The sequence below is a fragment of the Gorilla gorilla genome, chromosome 3 (genome assembly GCF_029281585.2).
Source record: "Gorilla gorilla gorilla isolate KB3781 chromosome 3, NHGRI_mGorGor1-v2.1_pri, whole genome shotgun sequence".
Lineage (NCBI taxonomy): Eukaryota > Metazoa > Chordata > Mammalia > Primates > Hominidae > Gorilla > Gorilla gorilla.
In genome coordinates, this window is record NC_073227.2 from 105,174,276 (window position 1) to 105,196,902 (window position 22,627).

Consider the following 22,627-nt stretch of genomic DNA (forward strand, 5'->3'; position numbering starts at 1 on the left):
AAGAACAAAGAACAAATGCAACAAATAGAACACAGTTACAAACATGACAGATATTTATCCTACTAAATCAATAATCATTATAAATGTGAGTGGTCTAAATACACCAATTAAAGGACAGAGAATGTCAGAGGGGATTAAAAACTCAAATCCCATAGACAATATAGTATCTATATGAATGTAACTTTAAATATAAATAATCAGATAGGTTAAAGGTAAAGAGATGGAGAGAAATATACCATACTAACTCTAATCAAAGGAAAGCTGGATTCTATTGACTTACCCTTGAAATAAAAAAGATTTAAAAAAAAAGCAGGATGCAGTAGCTAAATTAATTTTACAAGATGTAGTCTTTCGGATAAGAAAATAGTATCAGGGATAAAAAGAGGCATTATATACCGACAAAGGGATCATTTCTCCAAGAAGACATAACAATCCTTAACGTGTATAGGTCTAAAAGGAATATAAAAATATGTAGGGCAAAAACTGAACTGAAGGGAGAAAGAGACAAATTGATTATTAGAGTTTGAGACAGCACTCATACATTAATTGATAAATCAAGCATGCACGAAATCAATACATACATAGTTTACCTGAACAGCACTGTCATTAAACTAGATCTACAGTTGACATTTATAGGATACTTGATCCAACAACAGCAGAATACACATTCTTCTCAAATTCACATGAAACATTCACCAAGACAGACCACACTCTGTGCTATAAACACACCTTCACAAATTTAAAAGAACAGAAATCATACAAAGTAGGCTCCCAGATCAGAATGGAATTAAAAGAGAAATTTGGAAATTAAACAACACACTTCTAAATAAACATATGGTCCAAAGACTGGTCAAGAGAAACTGAAACACATTTTGAACTAAATGAAAATACAACTTATCAACATGCATAAAATGCAGCAAAAGCTGTTCTTTGAGGAAAAAATTTTCCTCACAGAACTAAATGTATACATTATAAAAGAAGAACGATCTAAGGATTAATAAACTACACTTCTACCTTAGGAAACTAGAAAAAGAAAAGTAGTTTGAGCTTAAAGAAAGCAGAAAAAAAGAAATAATCAAAATTAGGGCAGAAATTATTGAAACTGAAAAAAACACAGAAAATCAATAAAACCGAATGCTTGCTCTTGGAAATGATCAGTAAACTTAGTGTAAATCTCACTAACATATGACTGGTGTCCTGTTCGTTTTTTTGTGTTTTTTTTATTTTTTGAGACAGGGTCTCAATCTGTAACCCATGCTGGAGTGCAGCGGCATGATCAGGGCTCAGTGTAGCCTCAACCTCCTGTACTTAGGTAATTCTCCTGTCTCGGCCTCCCTAGTACAAGGCTACACGCATGCACAGCCACGCCTGGGTAATTTTTGTATTTTTTGTAGAGATGGAGTTTCGCCATGTTGCCCAGGATGTTCTCGCACTCCTGGACTCAAGCAATTCACCCGCCTTGGACTCACAAAATGCTGGGTTACAGGTGTGAGCCACCGCCCCAGGCCTGGTGTCCTGTTCTTACAGCTCCTAAGTTATCTTCTGATAAACCAAGCAGAGACCGGGCGAGGTGGCTCACACCTGTAATCCCAGCACTTTGTGAGGCTGAGGCGGGCGGATCACCTGAGGTCAGGAGTTTGAGACCAGCCTGGCCAACATGGTGAAACCCTGTCTCTACTAAAAATACAAAAATTAGCCGGGCGTGGTGGCACACACCTGTAATCCCAGCTACTGGGGAGGCTGAGGCAGGAGAATTGCTTGAGCCCAGGAGGCGGAGGTTGCAGTGAGCCGAGATTGTGCCAATGCACTCTAGCCTGGCTGACAGAGCGAGACTCTGTCTCAAAAAAAAAACAAACAAACACAAAGCAGGTATCATACCACTTTTCTGATTTAAAACCTCTGTTGATTCCCTATTGTCTAAGAATAAATTAAAATACAATTTTCAGCATCATTTACCAGTAAGCCACCACCTCTTTCACTCTAAATTCTGCCACACTGAAAGTATCTCTCAGACTGTTAGGCCCTTTCAGTCCTCTATGTATTATGTATATTGTTTTCTCTGCTAATGATGCCCCCTCCTCTGCTTTTCCAAGTAGTCTAAAACTCAGCTCTAAGGTCACCTTCTCAGAGAAGTCTTCCCCAGATCTCCAGGCAAGTTTGTTGTTCAGCTTTTGGCCTACCATGAAACTTTAGTTATACAGTCATGCGTTGCTTAACGACAGGGATACACTCGAGAAGTGCACTGTTAGGCGATTTTGTCTTTGTGCAAACATCAGAAAGTGCACATAAAAAAACCTAGATGGTTTAGCCTACTACAAACCTAGGCTATATGGTATAGCCTATTGCTCCTAGGTACAAACCTGTACAGCATGTTGCTGTACTGAATACTATAGGCAACTGTAACACAATGGTATTTGTATATCTAAACACAGAAAATGGCCTGTAATCCCAGCACTTTGGGAGTCCGAGGCGGGCAGATCATGAGGTCAGGAATTTGAGACCAGCCTGGCCAACATGGTGAAACCCCATCTCTACTAAAAATACAAAAATTAGCCAGGCATGGTGGCACGCGCCTGTAGTCCCAGCTACTCAGGGGGCTGAGGCAGGAGAATCGCTTGAACCCAGGAGGTGGAAGTTGCAGTTAGCTGAGATCACGCCACTGCACTCCAGCCTGGGGTACCGAGCAAGACTCAAACACACACACACACACACACACACACACACACACACACACAGAAATACAATAAAAATACTGTAGAAAGATTAAAAAATGGTACACCTGCATAGAGCACTTGTTATGAATGGAGCTTGCAAGACTGCAGTTACTCTGGGTGAGTCAGTGAGTGAGCAGTGAATGAACGTGAAGGCCTAGGACATCTGAATATATTGTAGACTTTATAAACACTGTACACTGAGGTTACACTAAATGTATAACAAAATATGTTTCTTTCTCCAATAATAAATTAACTTCAGCTTACTGAAACTCTTACTTTATGAACTTTCAAACTTTCAAATTTTTAAAAAAACTTTTGGACTCTTAGAATAACACGTAGCTTAAAACACAAACACACTGTACAGTGGTACAAAAATGTTTTTTCTTTATGTCATTATTCTATAAGCATTTTTATATTTTAATTTTGTTCTAAGTTTTAAAACATTTTTGTTAAAAAAGACACAAACACACATATTAGCCAAGGCTTACACAGGGCCAAGATTATCAATATCACTGTCTTCCTCCTCCATATCTTGTCTCACTGGAAGGTCTTCAGGGACGATAACCCATATGGAGCTGTTATCTCCTATGATAACAACGCCTTCTTCTGAGTACCTCCTGAAGGACCTGCCTGAAGCTGTCTTACAGTTAGTTTTCTTTTTATAAGTGGGAGTATCCTCTAAAATAAAGATTAAAAGTATAGTATAGTAACTACATAAACCAGTAACATGGTAATTTATTATCATGTATTACATGATTTATATGCATGTGTTATATACTATACATAATTGTATGTGCTATACTTCCATACAACTGGCAGCATAGAAGGCTTGTTTACACCAGCATCACCATGAACACGTGAGTTGTGCTTTGTGCTATGGTATTACAACACTTATGACATCACTAGGTGACAAGAATTTCCCAGCTTCATTATAGTCTCTGGGAACACCATCATATATGCAGTCTGTTGTTGACCGACGTATCATTATGTACTGCATGCCTGTAGTCTGTTACAGAATATTCATCATTAAGAGAGACAGTATAACATATTAGTTACACAGGCTTTGCAATTAATTGTATTACTTACTAACTATTTAACCTCAAGTCAGATACGTTCTGTGTGTAAGATTCCTTACCTGGAAAAAAAGAATAATTATCAGAACCTAACTCATGGTGTTATTTGTAGAAATTAGGTGATTTATTACATGGAAAGCACTTAGATTAGTATTTGGCACAAGTGCTCAGTAAGAGAGGGCTATTATTACTGTTATTCTACCGTAATGTACATTTACCAGTAAATGGTTATTTATTCCCATTAGCAATAATTTTCTCAATAAAGAGAAGCAAATCTTATTTAAGTTTGTATCCTTAGTTCATAGTAAGTGGTTGGTGAATAATAAATGTTAAAAAAAAAAAAACTTACATAGAGTTATATAACTGGTAAGTGACAGCACTAGATTTTCTGTTCAGATATTCTGAGTTCTGGGTGTGTATTTTACTGTTTCTCACAAAAACTTACATATTACAACATGAAAAAATGTTTAAGCTTACAATTTATGTATCCTAGTTCTCATCCTAAAGACAGCTTTTGCAGGACATCTTACGTATCTCCTGATAAAAATTACATTAATCATTTGTTCTAAATTGAAAAGTTACCAACTTGCTTAAAGATAATTTCATGCTATTAAATTATCAATAGCTTGCATCAAACTATAAATTCCTTGAAAGAAGGCTATGCTCTCCAAATCCTTTAACATATAGCTAAGTATCTGGTACATAGCAGAACTGAAGGAATATATGTATGATTGATTCTCGTAACTTTAAGGAAAAGTACAAATTTTAAGGCTCTTTATTATCTAGCCCCTGCATAGGCCTGACCTTCTTCATGCCCTACTATTCTACTTTAACCACACCCATCTACTGCAGGCCTCCTTGCCCTGCCTGCACGCACCCTGAGCCCTCTCCTGGGGGCTCTCCCCCTCTGGCTCTTCTACATCCAGATGATTATGAATCATCCTTTAAATCTGAGCTCAACTGTCCCTCTTCTAAGAAGCTTTCCAGCTTTCCTTTGTTGTTGTTTTTCTCATTCTGTTGCCCAGGCTGGAGTGCAGTTACATGATCAGGGCTCATTGCAGCCTCCATCTCCTGGGCTCAAACCATCATCCCATCTCAGACTCCCAGCTAATTGTTTTATTTTTTTATAGAGATGGGGTCTCACTATGTTGCCCAGGCTGGTCTCAAACTCCAGGCCTCAAGTGATCCTCCCACCTTGGCTTCCCAAAGAGTTGGAATTAAAGGTGTGAGCCACTGTGCCTGGCTGAAAGCATTCCTGAATCTCCCAGTCTGACAGATGCCTCCCCTTCTTGGTTCCCATAGCATCCTGTGTACATCTTTATCATTGCATTTATCACATCATGTAACTGTTGTTTTGACTGTCTTTTTCAACACCAGACAAAGTAAGATTATGGAAGGCAAAGGTCATATCCTATTCAACTTTTTTTTCCTGAATACTTGACATGGTACCTGACAAATAAGAAATGGACAAAAAAATGATTCATAAATGAGTAAACGGTGCTGAATAAGAGTTTAGAAGATAAATGATTTAGAGGTAGCTCAAGGATTAGTTAAGGTGATTTAAAATAGACCAAAGGGGGCAAATTTTTTCTTTAAATTTCTTATCTGTTTATTTTAAAACAAGAAAACTTAGAAGACAACTTTGTTTTTTATGGTTTGTTTAAAATCAATTACGTAACTAACAAAAATGACCATTTTTGTTAAGATTGTTGGGTACCCCATAATGTACTTTTTAATTTTAAAAACATGTTCAGTTAAAACTGATATAAATTCAGAAAATAAGAACTATGTAAGAGAAGGCAGGGGCAGAAGGAAAAAAATTACTAACAGAGAGTTAGGTTTGGGTGGTAAACAGATGATGACAAAAGGCAATAAGCCAGAATCCTCCGCTGGAAATTCAAGCATCAACCACATACTGAGGACAAGGAACATCCCAAAGAGGAAAACAGCTCACTAGTGTCATAAGAAATCATGACTGAATGAGGCTGGAATGTATGTTAAGACCTAAAAGTGATCAAAGGAAAATGACAAATGCCAAAAGATTGTGCGGAGTTACACTGGTTAAAACCTCACAAATGAAAAAAATATGAATAAAGCAATGATATCAACAAAAATAATGGCAAAATAGATGTTGGCTTCTTCACAGATTAATTATACTATTGATTAATTAGAATGAGGAGTTTTATTGTTATTTTACATTTTTCACAAAATATCAAAATTTATACATCCAAATGAATTTTGCTCTTCCAATTAGTTATGTTGGAAAGCTATGTATACATAATGATGTTGACATGGTTAGAAATGCTTTAAAAAATTCCTCTCTACAAATTGCTTTAAGAGCATTTTGTAAGCTACATCTTAAAATCAGTATCATCAGACATCACGTGTTACCAAAAATGGAATTTCCCAGTGTACTCATGTGCTTTAGTTTCAAAACTTCCTCAAAATATCTTCTGCCTGTTACTAAATGTCAAATCCATTTAAAAGATTGAAAATTCACCACTAATAATCAAAAGGCTGCACTGCACACTCTGTGTTTGCATCCCCAACTGCAATAGCATTGCTGAAATTTAATTCCTTAAGTGTCTACTATATATAAGGAACTAAGGGAATGCCGACTTCAGTTTTTACTCTGCCAATAATGTGGCTATATTCATTTTTCTAAAATTTCAAACAGATCAGAATACAACTTTCCTTAAAAGTGACAAAAATGGCTGCAATGGACTAGAGACAAAACCTTTGCAAGGTATAAAAAGGCTGCTCAAAATCTGGTAGGTCCCTAATTTTGAAGCTGTATCTTCTGCCCTAGCCCTCCCCTCATCCCATGCTCATACCACATCACCTATCTGCTGTTCCCTGGACACACCATGCAATTTCAAACCCTTGATGCTTCTCCCAGATGGTCTTTGTTTGAAATAACAGATTTTTCTACTACATGGCTACCTATCATAGGTAGTTCATGACTGTACTTAATCTTAAAGCAATGTGAACACAGCTATATAGTAGTAACTTGATCACTGATTCAAAGAAATATTTATCAACTCACTCCCAACCCACTTGAATTTCTCTCTGTTCCAGCCACGACTAGCTCTACTTTCAGCAGCTTATATTCACTATGTTCTTGTCACCACAGCAATTGAAGACATCTGAAGACATTAATTTGAAAAGCAAATCTTTAAAAATGTTTAGAAGAAAATGCTGGAAAGTACAACCTCAGGTTAAGGAAGAAATGTCTTAAAATGAAACAAAACAAAAATTATACATACATACACACACACACAAAATTGGCCTTATCAAAATTAACTTCTGTACATCAAAATAAAAAAAAAGTAAACACAAGCTAGAAATTGGGAGAGAAATATTTGCAACATCTATAATGAACAAAAAAGCATTACATTCAAAATATGCAAAGAATGTCTTCAAGTCAGTGAGAGAAAGGCAAACAACCCAATAGAAAAATGGACAAAAGACAAATAGGCATTTCACAGAAAAGGAAACATGAATGGCCACAAAAATATGAAAAGCTACACAACCTTGTTAGTCATAAATGAAATGCAAATTAACATAACAACGAGTTAACGTTTGTGTTAGGCAGAATAATGGCCCCTAAAGACGTCTCTACTACATCCTAATCTCTAGAACCTGTATGTTACATTATGTGGCCAAAAGGACTTTGCAAATGTGATTACGTAAAGGGCCTTGCAATGGGGAGATTATTCTGTATTGTTTGAGCAAGCCTGAAATAATCACAAAGAAGGAGTCAGGAGAGAGGAGGAGATGTGACCAGGAAGCAGAGATTGGAGTGATATGGACATCAGCCAGGAATGTGGGTAGCCACTGGAAGATGAAAAAGGCAAGGAACAGATTCTCCCCTAGAGCGTCTAGAAAGAACGCAGCTCTATGAACACCTTGATTTTAGCCCTGCAAGACCAGTTTTGGACTTCTGACCTCCAAAATTGTAAGATACTAAGTTTGTAATGTTTCAAGTGAGTAAGAACATGGTGATTTGTTACAAGAGCAATAGGACATCAATATACTATTGTATATCAAAAATCAAATGTGACAATAACAAATTAGTAAAGATGTGAACAAATGGGTTATAAATGTTAGTAACAGTGTTTACAGATTGGCATTATCTGGTTGGAATTATCTAGTAAAATTGACCATATACAGATCATATGAATCAGCAATTCCACTTAGGTATATGCCCTAAAGAAACTCACATATATGTAGAAGGAGACGTATAAAGTAATATCCATAAGCAACATTGATTAAATTGTAAAAACCTGAAAATAATAAAAGTGTTTGTCAATAAGGGAACCATACATATATATACATATATATATATATATATACACACACACACACACACACACACATATACATATATATATATATACACACACATATATATATATGTTTTTTTGGAGACAGAGTCTTGCTCTGTTACCCAGGCTGGAGTGCAGTGATAGGATCTCGGCTCACTGCAACCTCTGCCTCCTGGGTTCAACCAATTCTCATGCCTCAGCCTCTCGAGTGGCTGGGATTACAGGCATGCACCACCATGCCCAGCTAATTTATTTATTTATTTTTTAGTAGAGAGGAGGTTTCGCCATGTTGACCAGGCTGGTCTTGAACTCCTGACCTTAAGTGATCCACCCTCCTCAGCCTCCCAGATTGCTGGGATTACAGGTACGACCCACTGTGCCCAACCTGATGGTAAGTCTTACTGAGCTTCTTCAATTGTTTGTCACATATACACTCAATTGATGTTTTTCAATATAGCCTTATTCAGGATTTGTATTTAATAGCCTTGTTCAAGATTTGTAATTTTTTACCATACATACGCATCAATTGCTAAATATTACATCACAAACTTTTATTTTAATCCTTCTATTTCAATCTGTGTATTATTCTCTTCATTCACAGACTGCATGGGAACATGAGACTCATTTGTGGTTATTTGATAGCAAATAACGTATCTCCCTGTGAATTATTTTCTTAAATCTAAAGAATAAGAAAAAAAACTACCCTTGCTTCACCTCAAATATACCATAAAGATAAACAAATAAAGCAATACAGTTATTTCTGAAAGTACTTTGCAAGAAAGACGGCCATATCTTGGGCAAATACTCTTCCTTTCACCAAATCTTTTTCTCTTTTCCTCAGCCTATCAAATTACATTCCTTTTATTTTGAGGGCTGAATTCAAATGTCTTTGTTTTCCAGGAAACAACCTAATTGGCCTCTAACTAGAATATGATCGCTACAATCATTAAAAGAAAAAAAAGATTGTTAGCCAGGTGCAGTGGCTCACGCCTGTAATCCCAACACTTTGGGAGGGCGAGGCAAGCTGATGGCTTGAGCTCAGGAGTTCAAGACCAGCCCAGGAAACCTAACAAGACCCCGCCTCTACTCAAAATACAAAAGAATAGCCAGGCATGGTGTTGTACATCTGAGGTCCCAGGTTGAGGTAAGAGGATCGCTTGATCCCAAGGGGTGCGTGAAGGATGCAGTGAGTTGAGATTGCGCCACTGTACTCCAGCCTGAGTGAGAGAACGAGACCCTGTCTCCAAAAAAAAAAAAAAGATTATTAAGATCTATTATTAAGATCTACTTTTCTGTTTCTGTTTTAAAGTATGCACATTCGTATGGTCGTATTTATACTCAATTATAAGGACATGAGAAACATTATCTCATGCAATCTTCAAAACATTGTTAGTAAGTAGTATGAATGGGACTTGAAGTCATGCCTTTTGACAGCTCTTTGCTCTCTCTAAGAATGCCTGTTATGTCTGTGCCATCATCTCATATCCGCTCATCCCAAATTCACATATAATCCTCATCACCTAGAAAAACAAGCACTGAGTATCCACATCAAGGCTCTCAGTCAACAGCCAATATTCTAGTTTGGTCCCATTTGAGGCTATTTCTTGCCCTACCACAGGTATAATAAAAGCATGTTAGAATTTATGGAGAGTATCTCCAATAAGTGCACAGCTCCACCACCACTCCTTGAAGATGAATCTGGCGTGAGGTCAGTAATCTGTTTCTTTATATTCAACTTTTAGTGGCTGGCACAGTACCTGACACACTGAAGATGCTTAACGAATGGATGGATACATGGATGGATAGAATGAGGCAGAGAATCTTCCTGCTGACACACCTAACTTATCTTTTCCACAAATTCCTCTATTCAAATTATTTTAAATTATATGTATATTATGTATATATAATCTGCTCTTTATGTACTTTTTAGGGATATATAAATGAAAAAGATTAGGAAACTTATGAAATTCCTAAACACACTTTAAAATAAAAGGTGATAGTAATATGACTATCAGGGACACAAAAATTACTTGTCAGTGGATTTATACCCTTTGTTAATCAGAGTATTATTGTTTCACTTACAATTTTTTTTTTTTGAGACACAGTGTCATTCTGTCACCCAGGATGGTATGCATGGCATGATCAGAGCTCACTGAAGCCTCGACCTCCTAGGCTCAAGTGATCCTCTCACCTCAGCCTCCTGAGTAGCGGGACTACAGGTATGCACACGTGGCTCATTTTTTCAGTTTTTGTAGAGTTGGGGTCTCACTACGTTGCCCAGGTTGGTGTCAAACTCAGGGCTAGAGCGATCCTCCCACCTTGGCCTCCCAAAGTGCTGGGATTATAGGCACGAGCCACCGTGCCTGGCCTCCCTTATAATTTTTGCATTAAATAGTCTACAAACGAAATATAAAAGTGTATTTATATTCTCATGGCTGGGGGAATACATTCTCACTAAAGGAGTTGAAGAGTGGAGGGGTAGACGAAAAGGAGAGCAAAAAACTATGTGTATCTGTCCTTCCACCATATCAAAATGTAAGAATGATTACTATCATTAGACATGTCCTAATTACATCATTTCTCTGTTGATCACATGTAGCCTATTTTAAAAAATGCCTTTGGGGAAGAATCAGAAGAGAAATATTATTCTTATCAGTTAGTTTTTTAATATATTAGGTAAATCTATCTGAAACAGTGACAATATTTGAAATATGTGGCTTCTCTAATTTCTGGGGAAATAAGTAACTGAAGTGAATAATTCTCCAAGTGTAAATCAGTTTACCATATTTTTCTTGGTAAGTCTCATCAGCTTCTTAGAAGGAAAGCAATGTCATAAAATATAAAATACTACCTTGAATAAACTGGCACAGAACCCCTCTGGCAGTGAGGAACTATTTCCTAGGCTTATTTATTTTTATAACATTCCATAATAAGACCTAATTCACATTATTTTGAAGAGCAATCTAAAAGAGTAATGCCTTTTATATCATTACTGAAGGATTAAGCATACCTAGCTGTTATTTTCACTCTACTTGTCTCCTTTTACATTTTACAATTAACACCTCAACTAGAGCTGGGGAAAAGGGAAAGACTATACAACTGAAATCTTCTAGTTGAAATATTTGCTAGGAGGTTTAGCACTTGGAGGTTAAAATTAAGTTTCTCATCTACTTATTGTATTTCCAATATCTAGGCTTTTGAATTCAGTGGCTTAAACACAAAATAGAAACTACATGAAATAAATGTTTCCATATAAAGACCTAACTACCCCTAAAAAGCAGACATAACGTTCTATTTAATGATCAAAATAAAATATATATGTATGTTTGTGGTGTCTCAAAATTACATGCTAAAAATTACAATTTGAATTGAGAATATTTTTCAGGTAGGGAACAAAGAATGCAAAGACTTGGGACTCAAAAAGCTATAGATTACTTTTTAGTTTTTCTTTCTTTGTGAAATTACACAAAACAAAGTCATTCTATGGTCAAAACTGAGTCACTCCAAGACATTTAGTTGATTTTGGTTTATGCATATATTTATGTTCCTAGTAGAACATACACTAAGTCATTCAAAAGTATTGAGAGCTATACCAGTGTTGATTACTTAAAATATTTGGACTTGTTTTTTAAAGCAACCTATTTCTAATGTGAAACTTATTATTGATCTAGGTTTTTTTTTAATATTCACTTGCTTTTAATTTTTGACTGATTTAAAAATGTTCATACCATTTAATATACACTTAGAGTATATATACACTTGTACTCTCAGACTTCAGAGAAAAGAATAACTCATTTAATTTCAAATCCAGATGTCTCCTGAAAAGCAAAATCTAACAATTAAATAACATGGGAAAAAAGAGACCCTGAAGAAATTACATTTAATTACAATTAAAGAAATTGATCAAGAATTAACAATACATATATCTCAAGGATCATAATGGTTACTAGTTAAAAGTGTTAAACATAATTTAAATGTACTTAGGAAACATAACAGGTAACAATGATCATGAAACTTGAAAATTAAATTATATAATTTTTAGACTTTGAAAATAATCTTCTACCAAACCATGGTAATAAAATCAGTGGCAGAATGGTATAAGAACAAACTGACCAAGGTAGAGGTGAGAAATCTCAGAGGCAGACCCACATATCTAATCAGAACCAAACATGTGATAATTGTCACAGAAAACGGTATATAACAATCATGTAAATGGTACTGAGAAACTAACTCACTAATTTTAGAATACAATTAAACTAGACTCCTCTCTAAAGTCACATACGGAGGTGCGTTCAAAATGGATTAAAGATCCAAGTATGAAAGGTAAACTATACAGCTAATAGAAGAACATACATATTCTTTGTTGTTGTTGTTGTCTGAGGTGAAGTCTCACTCTGTCACCCAGGTTGGAATGCAATTGCATGATCTCAGCTCACTGTACCCTCCGCCTCCTGGGTTCAAGCAATTCTCCTGTCTCAGCCTCCTGAGTAGCTGGGATTACAGGCATGCACCACCATGCCTGGCTAATTTTTTTTGTATTTTTGTAGAGATGGGGTTCCACCATGTTGGCCAGGCTGGTCTTGAACTCCTGACCTCAAGTGATTCACCCGCCTTGGCCTCCCTATGTACTGGGATTACAGGAGTGAGCCACCACGCCCGGCAAATATATACATACATACATATGTATATATATGTGTGTGTGTGTGTGTGTGTGTGTGTGTAAAATGAATCAAGTAAGAACTCTAACAGGATAAATTCAAAATCACTTACCATATATAAAAATAAAATGACGAATGTAATTACTTCAAAATTAAATATTTTGGCTCAGAAAGGAACACTGTAAGCCAACAAAAAAAGAGAGAACACAATAGAAGATATTTAAAATATCCAAAAATGACAAGAATTAGAATATAGAATTTACAAGTAATGCAAAAAAAAAAAAAAAAAAACCAAGAAAAATACAGCAATCCCACTGGAAAAAAAGGCGAAAAATATGAACAAGGAATCTAGAAGGCCATTAAACATAGAGGTGTTAGAGGTGTTTTAATTTAATTAGTATTCAGAGAAATACAAATTGAAACAAAATGCCACTTTGCACCTAATAGATTAGCAACAATCAGAAAGCTGGAAAATGCTGTGTCCTTAGACATGTGGATAGAAACTACACACATGACTAGTGAGAAAATGAACTGGATCTAAAGGGCAATTTTGCATCGCTTGGAATCTTGCGTTCATCTTCTACATCTACACTCTGAAGAAATTCTCTCATTGGAAGCAATTTTTTGGAAGCTACTTAAGTGGTCCATCACTGAGCAAAAGGACAGGCAAACCAAAGTTGATATACAACTATACATAGTTATTTAAAAGTATATATTTCAGATCCATTTAAGTTGGACACGTCTTAGAAACATAGTGATGGGTAAAAAAATTAAAAAATAAGATGAAATACATTACAATGTAACTTTTGGAAATTAAAAATACATGGACAGAAAGCAAACATTTTACATGGACACATATTAACAAAAGACAACATTAACTACTTTAAAATGGTTGTATCTGTCCTTCATTAAATTTATAGGTCTTTAATAATTACTTTGCAATACTTCTGAATTTAGTTCAACCCGAAAAGTCACTGTTTTATATAAAAATATATTTACATTAACAACTAAAATTAAATACTTATATACCAACCAATTCATTTCTTAAGTTAGTCTCAACTGAACCACATTTATTTGTTTATTTCTTCTTTTTTTTTTCTTTAATGGAATGCTTCACGAATTTGCATGTCATCCTTGTGCAGGAGCCACGCTAATCTTCTCTGTGCTGCGAATGTGAGCACAATTGAACCATGTTTAAATCAGATACATGTATTTTTTTCTAAAGTGATTCTTAGCTATTTATCATCAACACAGCCATTTTGGTCCTTTTAATCCTCTGACACAAAAAAAATTCCTTAAAATAAATTTCATCTGCTTAGCAAGTAACATGAAAAATATATGTATTTGTAGGAATATTTAGAGAGGGAAGGAAGGAAGGGAGGGAGGGAAGGAGGGAACTGGTTTTTCAATAGGTATTAGATATTAAATAAATTGCACAACATTTAATAGCAAAATAAATCTGAGTCTCTTCCAGTCTTCAGACAAACCTACCCATGGTCTCCAACAACAAAAAAGTCATGCTGGGAATACCAACACTGTTCTGGTAGTGTTCAATACCCTAGATTTGCCTCTAATAAAAATAGAGCAATTTCCTATTAGTATTTTGGAGTCACCACAACTTTGGCATAATCTCTCAGTCTTCTTATGAATATATGATGAAAATTATGGTACAGAATGATCACTTTTACACTATAATATTCTGAATCATTAATAATTTATAAAACATTAACCATTATGCTGAGTAGGTGCTTGGGATACAGTGGTACATATCAACAACCTGGAACATGTGGCATTTACACCATGTGCCAGGAAATGACAATTCATTTAAGATAGACATGATATCTGACCTCGTGGAGTTTAGAAACTGAGTGGTAGCAAAGATTATGAAGAATGATAAAGGCTATGCATGTTATACCAGGGAAACACAGGAAGGCTGGGGAAAAGTACATCAGGGAAACCTAATCTGGCTTCAGGGAGGTGGGGCTGTGGGGAAGAAGAGTGTTAGGAAAGAGAAGCACATTTTTAAAAGATCGTCAATTACAGAAGAAAACAAATGAATTTCACTGGCCTATCCTAAGACCATTCTAGCCAATCAGATTTCTGCAGCTTGGTTTCTGCCCATTGGCTTGTAATCAGTATTTCCAAGTGTAAAACACCAGCCATTCTTTCCTTGAATCATTTTAAGTCTAAGGGGACAGCATCAGTAATTAGCAGCTCAGGCTGGAGTTAATCCCTAAGGAACTCTCATTTCCTGCCTCTATGTCAGTTTTCGTCCAGGAAATATAGCCTTAATATCCATAGCCAAGTACAATGCTAGGTATTTTCACAAGAATTTATTCATTTATTTCCTACCACAAAATGGTATGCCTACTTTATACATTTAAAATATGGAAGCTCAGAGTTTAAGCAGCTTGCCAAAAAGATCCAACAACTAGCATTAGCTAAAATTTGAATTCAAGACATATAAGTCCAAATCCAGTACTCTTTTATTAAATGGAAGCTCTTTGTCTTTATGAAATACCTTTACTTATGAAAGCAATGGCAATTTTATTTTCTGGTTGTTCCTACCAAAGATAGTACTATTTGTTCTTCCTTAAAACATTTGGACAAAATGATCAAGTATTTTTGTCCCCAAGAATTAAAAAAGGAAAAACTCACAAAACCCATGTTCACTTTGTGTATCTTCCACCAAGGGTGTAACCAGATTGGTGACAAGAAATATGACTCATGAGCAGTATCTTGGCAAAGAATTCTTAGCATCTCTAGATACATCTGACACATAGGGGAAATGTTACATACATGTAACTACATTTTCTTTTCCTTTGAGGATTTCCCACTATCTTTAATTCAAATCTGCCACAATCCTAACACATGCCTCAATATTAAATATAGAATAATATTCAGAATATTAAGGAAATCATTTCTTGGCAGAATTTGTCAAAGGCAAATATGAATAAAAAACTATTGTTGAGGTAGTCAAGGTGGCTCGTGCCTGTAATCCCAGCACTTTGGAAGGCCAAGGCGAGAGGACTGTTTAAGCCCAGAAGTTCCAGATTATAGTAAACTATGATTGTGACTATTAGCAATTAAACACAGCAATGTATTATGTCATTTAATGAGTTCTGAGCAATTCTTTTATTAATGAGAAAATGAGATAATAACTTTAGAAAAAAACTCCAATATCAAGAGTACTTAACTATTAACCTTATTCTTCTGTGAATAAAATAATATACTTTCATATTATTTTCCAAAATGATGATTTTTGATTTAAAAAAGATACTCAGGTTCCATAAAGTTTTTTTCTTGCATATCCACTAAAATGTAAATGCAAAATATTTCTGCTTTCATCTACTGTTCTTACCTTTTGCCAAATGAAGCTAAACTAAATAGCGGTGTGTTAGATCCAGCTTGTACCAGCTTATGAGAGCCGATGGCTAAATTTTCAGAAATTTTGGACATCCAGCTGTCAAACTACAAATAGCTTGGGACTAGCCAAGGTGAGAATATTTGCAACACAGCAATCAGCAAACACTAAAAATTGGGGCTTTTTTTTTTTTCTTGGCTAGCTGGTTGTTATAAAGCTTGTCAGTATATCAGCACTGTGCTTAGGCCACACTAGTGCTTCAGAAGCTTGTATTTTTTATCTTCTTTTCTTCTCTTTTCCTGTAAACACTGATTTTATGCTTTTATTTTTTCCCCAAAGGCCTTGCCTTGAAAATACTTAGACTACTTCAAAAAGTTCAGATATTGTGACTAACGATCTAAAGTAAAAATATTTTTTCACCAAAATATTCTCACAGAAAGTGTATCCCTGAATCTTGTCTGATTGGCCTGATTTATCGTATTCTACTACTTTAAAAGCAATGTCTCTATTTCTTGTCAGGGTGCTAAGAGCAAATTTTTATTCCCTCCAGTGAATATTGTGCTTGAAGCTTATACATGTATTCCTCATAAAACATAAATGCATAATATTATCAATACTAAAATGTGTGCAGTCTTTTGTCTGAGCAATATATTTTGTGCATGATATTACACATCCACAGAGACCTTTTGCATTAAACTACGAATCGTTATGCAAAAATAGAGGACAAAATTGATTAGTTCCCTTTTACAGAAGAAGAAATAAAGACAGGTTAAAATTTCTGTAAAGGCAATGAAACTAAGAAACAATGTTTAAATAGTCTCAATATGTGATTAAAAAAATTCTGGTTTGATTCACAAAAATGCTGCATTACAGGGACAAGCAAAAGACTAGCAAGAATAGGCGGCAGCAAAAAAGTTCTGGTGTCAGGCAGATATGAATTTCAAATTCTGTTCCTATGAATTTCAAATTCTGTTCCTCCATTCACTATCTATGTGACCTCAGGAAAAGTAAATCAAACTACCCTAAGCTACATTTTCCTTAATAGTAAATGGAGATGAGTATGATACTGGCTTTATAATGTTGTAAGAAAAGAGAGTCAGAATATATGTGATATGACTACCACATGGAAGGCAATCAATGTTTAGTTATGACATGATTAGAATTGGTTACTGCAAAACCAACCAATGACTGAATTGGAATTAAGAAAAAAAATTAATCATTTCAATAAACAGAGTATGTTCCAAATTCTTACAGCCAGTATATGATAAATATGGTGGGGACTGCAGCTCAAGATCCATCATACCTTGCTCCTGTAATGGGCTTTCATGTATTACAGAGGCTATACAACAAAATAAGCAAGGTTTCCACAGACTCCTATGCAAATAGGTTCTTGTTGCAATTTAGGTTCAGCCAATCAAACTTACTTGCCCCAGCTTTTTTTTTTTTTTTTTTTTTTTAACTAGTGTCTCACTGTAACTCAGGCTGGAGTACAGTGGCACGACTATGGCTCACTTCATCCTCAATCTTCCAGACTCAGGCAATTCTCCTGCCTCAGCCTCCTGAGTAGCTGGTACTACAGGTACACATCACCATGCCCAGCTAATTTTTGTATTTTTTGTAGAGACAGAGTTTCACTATGTTGCCCAGGCTGGTCTTGAACTCCTGAGCTCAAGATATCCACCTGCCTTGGCCTCCCAAAGTGTGGGATTACAGGTGTGAGCCACCACACGTGGCCTTGCCCAAGCTTTGAAAAGGAGAAGTGAAGCAGAGATCACACTGTCAATGATATACATACATTTTTTAGCTGCAGTGTTGGACAGAGATCCTAGTACCCAGTAATTATCCTGCTGGCTGCTGGGAGGCAGTGCATGTCACATCTATTTGCCTGGTCATAATAGTTACAGTATGACTGGAGCAAGCAGCAGTAGAGGCAGCTTTCTGCAGTGGCACTGAACTGTGTGTTCTAGAGCCCGGGTTGAGAAATTTCTCAGTGAAGGGTCAGATAGCAAATATTTTGCCATGCGGTTTCTGTTACAACTACTTAACACTGCCACTGTAGTGTGAAAGCAGCCATATATAATAGGTAAGTGAGCATGTATTGCTGTGTTCAAATAAACACTGACATTTGAATTTCACATTTTTTTCATTTTTAATTTGAGAAAGTATTTTTGTTATGTTGTCCAGGATGGTCTCAAATGCCTGGCCTAAAGCAATCCTCCTCCCACTTTGGGCTCCCAAGTAGCTGAGACTACACTACAGGTGCCTATCACTGTGCCCATTGTGAATTTATTAATTTTAAGTGCCACAAAACATTATTTTTCTTTTGATTTTTTCAAATATTTAAAAATATAACAACCATTCTTAGTTTGTAAGACATAGACAAGCAGGTGATAGGCCAGACTTTGCCCGCAGGCCATAGTTTGCCACCCTACAACAGTCTCCTGATCCACACAGACAGCCGCAGCTCCCTTAGAAACCAGTGTTGAGGTATAGCACTGGGAGATGTTTTTAAAGTTTAACCATGAGCCCAAAATCTGTTTCGTCTGCCCTTTCCTCTCTTCCATGATTTTGTAAGCCACTAATGCCATGTAATAAGTATTTTCCTGCATAAACTGCTAGACCAAATTTTATTCTCTGCAACTAATTCATAGTGCTACACATATATAAGCACTTTTTATTTTCAACCAAAAAAAAAAAAAACCCTTATTATCTTTCAGGTGTACACCATAAAATATTCATTTACAAATTAATTTTAATGCATTAAAAATATGAGTTTACAACTAAAAAACTATACACAACAGAATGCCATTTTAAGAATACACTATTTAATTGAAATTTATTTTAAACTAGGAGCATAAACCACCTAATCCACAAGAATCTACAGATTCCGCAGAACACCATGATAAATATAAGAAAATGCCTAAATAATAATTTGAAAGTATTTATTATGTTTGAACCACAAAAATATAAAATTATATAATGGGAAAGAAAAACTGTTTACCTCCTTTCAGTGATTAGGGAACCTGCATTAGATTACAGAATGAAAAAGCAGAAAACAGGAGAACTCAACAGACATTTTGCTTATGGAAACTCTACTTTTCGTTTTTAGGGAAGCATAACTACATCTCTAAAGTCTATGATGGCTCTAGAGTATCTTAAGTGGCAACTGCATAATCTTTGAGCACTACATTCATTTCTCTCCAGGCATTGAAAAGTCAAATTGGGACAGACCTTCAGTTCACATCAGTAATAGTAGAACTAATCCTTCCTGGAAGGTACAGCACAGAATAACCCTGGAAACAGAAATTGTCTAAAGGTAATTTAGAAAAATGGCCTTCAATTTTTTTTTTTTTTGCATGCAATCCCTAACATAAGTCAGAATCTTTACTATTTTTAGGTTGATATCTAATACTTTTCAACCTAAGTTTAAAGAGTTACAAAGGATGGCATTATAAGCATTGACAGTTTTAAATAAAATAATTTATCATGTTTTGGAATGTATCCATGGGATCTAAACATAGTGTCACAATCAACATCCTCCATTACATATATATATATTTTTAAGTTATTCTTTAACTGTCAGAAATTTAAACTTATTCTGAATCAAAATTCAGGCTTTATATAATCTCTTATAAAGTGTGCATGTGTGTGTGTGCATGTGTATAAGAATCTCCAAAAAAAAAGGACTCTAAAAAAAAGTATTAGGGCTAAATACTTTTTAAAGTATTTTAAAGGTTTTAAAATACTTTTTAAAAAGTAACCATCATTTTGTTAATATCAAATATCCAATGTTCAAAATCTCATAAATGTCATGGTTGATTTTTATAGATATTTCATATGAATCAGGTTCAAAATAAAGACCACTTATTGCTATTGACTGATAATGTCTCTTAAGCCTCTCATATAGATCTCCCAGTTTATACTGGGCACAGGAACTCTGTGTTGCCTATTGTTTGCTGAATAATTGATTCAACAAATATTTATTAAGCAACCACTATGTGTCCAGCAATGTTTTAGATGCTAAGAATGTAGAGGAAGAACAGAAGCCTGCTAAAGTCTGTGTCCTTTTGGAGTTTAGATTCTCATGAGACAGAGAAAAAAATAAACAAAGAAATCAATTATGTCTGATGGTTATGAAAATAATTCAGTAAGCTTTGGAAATAGAATGTTCCCAGGGTTGCTGTTTCAGTATGCATAGTCAAGGAATGTTTCTCTGAGAACTTCACAGCAGAACAGAAACCTGAATGAATGAGGGGGCAATCCCTAAGAATTTCTAGGGGAATAAAATTCCAGGCTAAGGAACAAGTAAAACCAAATGGCTTGAAGTGAGATTGTGCTTCACATGGCTGAAGAACTGTAATGAAACCAGTAGAGTTGGGGAGCAGAATTAGAGAAGGGGAGAGTGTTAAGCTTTCAAATGTCTGCATTGTGATTCAGTGTTTACTTCTCTTCAGCTGCTTTCCATCAACTGAGACCAAGGAGATGGCTGTATATACTACCTCTTCTATTCTGCTGCCTCTTGCCACTCTTTACTGCAAAAAAAAGGTACATCTGTGTCTTTCCCTGCAGCTTCGCCCTTCCTGAGACTTTGCAGTCCCCTTGCTACCTACCATGGGAGACTCTGTGCCGTGTTTAAAATCTGTAGATATTTGCATACTTCCCAATTTGCTTCAACGTTCACAATGTTTGGCAGCTCTTCTCATAATCTGAGGCTTGGGATTACTGTTTTCTCCTCATTTCACTTAAGTTAAAAGATTTGTTCCCTATTCTTTATTCTTTCTGTTATGTTCAGTTAGCATTAGGCAGAAGAATAGAATACAAATGTTTTTACTCAGTCATTTTGAATGGAATCCTTTTCCTCACATACTGATGATAAATTTAGAGTAGGTACACCTACACAACTTACATTTCTCAATCTCTACATTTTTTATTTCAATATCTAGATTTTCCTATTTGAAAATCTGAGAAATTCTAGACTACCAACATCTACAGACTTACAACTATTGTTTAAAAAATAGGCTGGGCACAGGGGCTCACGCCTGTAATTCCAAAACTTTGGGAGGCTGAGGCAGGTAGATCACAAGGTCAGGACTTCAAGACCAGCCTGGCCAAGATGGTGAAACCTCGTCTCTACTAATAATACAAGAAAAAAATTAGCCAGGTGTGGTGGCCAACGCCTGTAATCCCAGCTACTCAGGAGGCTGAGGCAGAGAATTTCTTGAACCCGGGAGGCAGAGGTTGCAATGAGCCGAGACTGCGCCATTGCACTCCAGCCTGGGTGACAGAGCAAGACTCCGTCTCAAAAAAAAAAAAAAAAAAATTAATTAAGAAAAGGTAATTTAGCACAGAATCAACTTTAAATGTACATTAAAGACTCTATAAGGAATATAAACTTGGAAACTACAGTAAATTTCTACCATGATCCTTATATTCAAACTAAGGAATAACAAAAGGCAAATAAATGTCCATATTCAAACGGATATGCAATGAAGAGTGAATAAGCAAAATATCAAAACAATATATGTTAAATAAATACAGCATTATTACTTTTGAGAACATAAACTCTGGTTATGTTGATAAAAGCTTACTCTGTTTTCTACTTTAAATAACAGTCAAATTGTCATGTACTTATGTATAAGTGATTTGCATGAAAAGTATTCTGAATCATCTAAGAGTACTTTTTAAAAACTCAGCTCTTGGCCAGGTGCAGGGGCTCATGCCTGTAATCTCGGCACTTTGGGAGGCTAAGGTGGGCAGATTACTTGAGGTCAGGAGTTTGAGACCATCCTGGCCAACACGGTGAAACCCCATCTCTACTAAAAATTAGGCTGGGCGTGGTGGCTCACGCCTGTAGTCCTAGCACTCTGGGAGGTCGAGGCAGGTGGATCACCTGAGGTCAGGAGTTCGAGAGCAGCCTGGCCAACACAGTGAAACCCTGTCTCTACTAAAAATACAAAAATTAGCTGGGCATGGGGCACACGCCTGTATTCCCAGCTACTCAGGAGGCTGAGACAGGAGAATTGCTTCAACCCAGGAGGCACAGGATGCAGCGAGCCGAGACTGCGTCACCGCACTCCGGCCTGGGTGACAAAGCGAGACTCGGTCTGAAAAAAAAAAAAAAATTAGCCGGTTGTAGTGGCACACACCTGTAATTCCAGTTATTCAGGAGGCTGAAGCATAAGAATCACTTGAACCTGGGGGGAGGAGATTGCAGTGAGCCAAAATTGCACCACGGCACTCCAGGTTGGGCAACAGAGTGAGACTCTGTCTCAAAAAAAAAAAAAAAAAAAAAAGTCAGCTTTTTCAAATAGGTGAACATTTTTCTCATAATTGATTAATAAGTTACTAATAAGTAACTTATTAAACTCTTTCTTCAGAAATGTAAAATGAGAAAACTCAGGTTAGCTTTTATTAAACTTTAAAAACACTGGATTAGTGACCTCACATGGTTATAAAGCAAGAGTTCAAAAATTGTATATGTTAACATTTA

At 35.9% G+C, this 22,627-nt stretch overlaps 1 protein-coding gene and 1 pseudogene across 8 annotated transcripts in view; both read right to left on the reverse strand.

The window, feature by feature from the left end:
- Window positions 1-22,627, reverse strand: part of WDFY3 (WD repeat and FYVE domain containing 3) — a 295,582-nt gene that overhangs the window by 201,586 nt on the left and 71,369 nt on the right. Inside the window, exon 5 of one of the 8 annotated variants that reach the window (XM_063705397.1) lies at window positions 13,807-13,938. The exons of the other annotated variants lie outside the window; for them this stretch is intronic. The gene's annotated coding sequence lies outside the window, so the exon portion shown is untranslated. The remainder of the gene's footprint in view (window positions 1-13,806; window positions 13,939-22,627) is intronic. 8 annotated transcript variants of the gene reach the window in all.
- Window positions 13,871-13,971, reverse strand: LOC115934429 (uncharacterized; annotated as a pseudogene).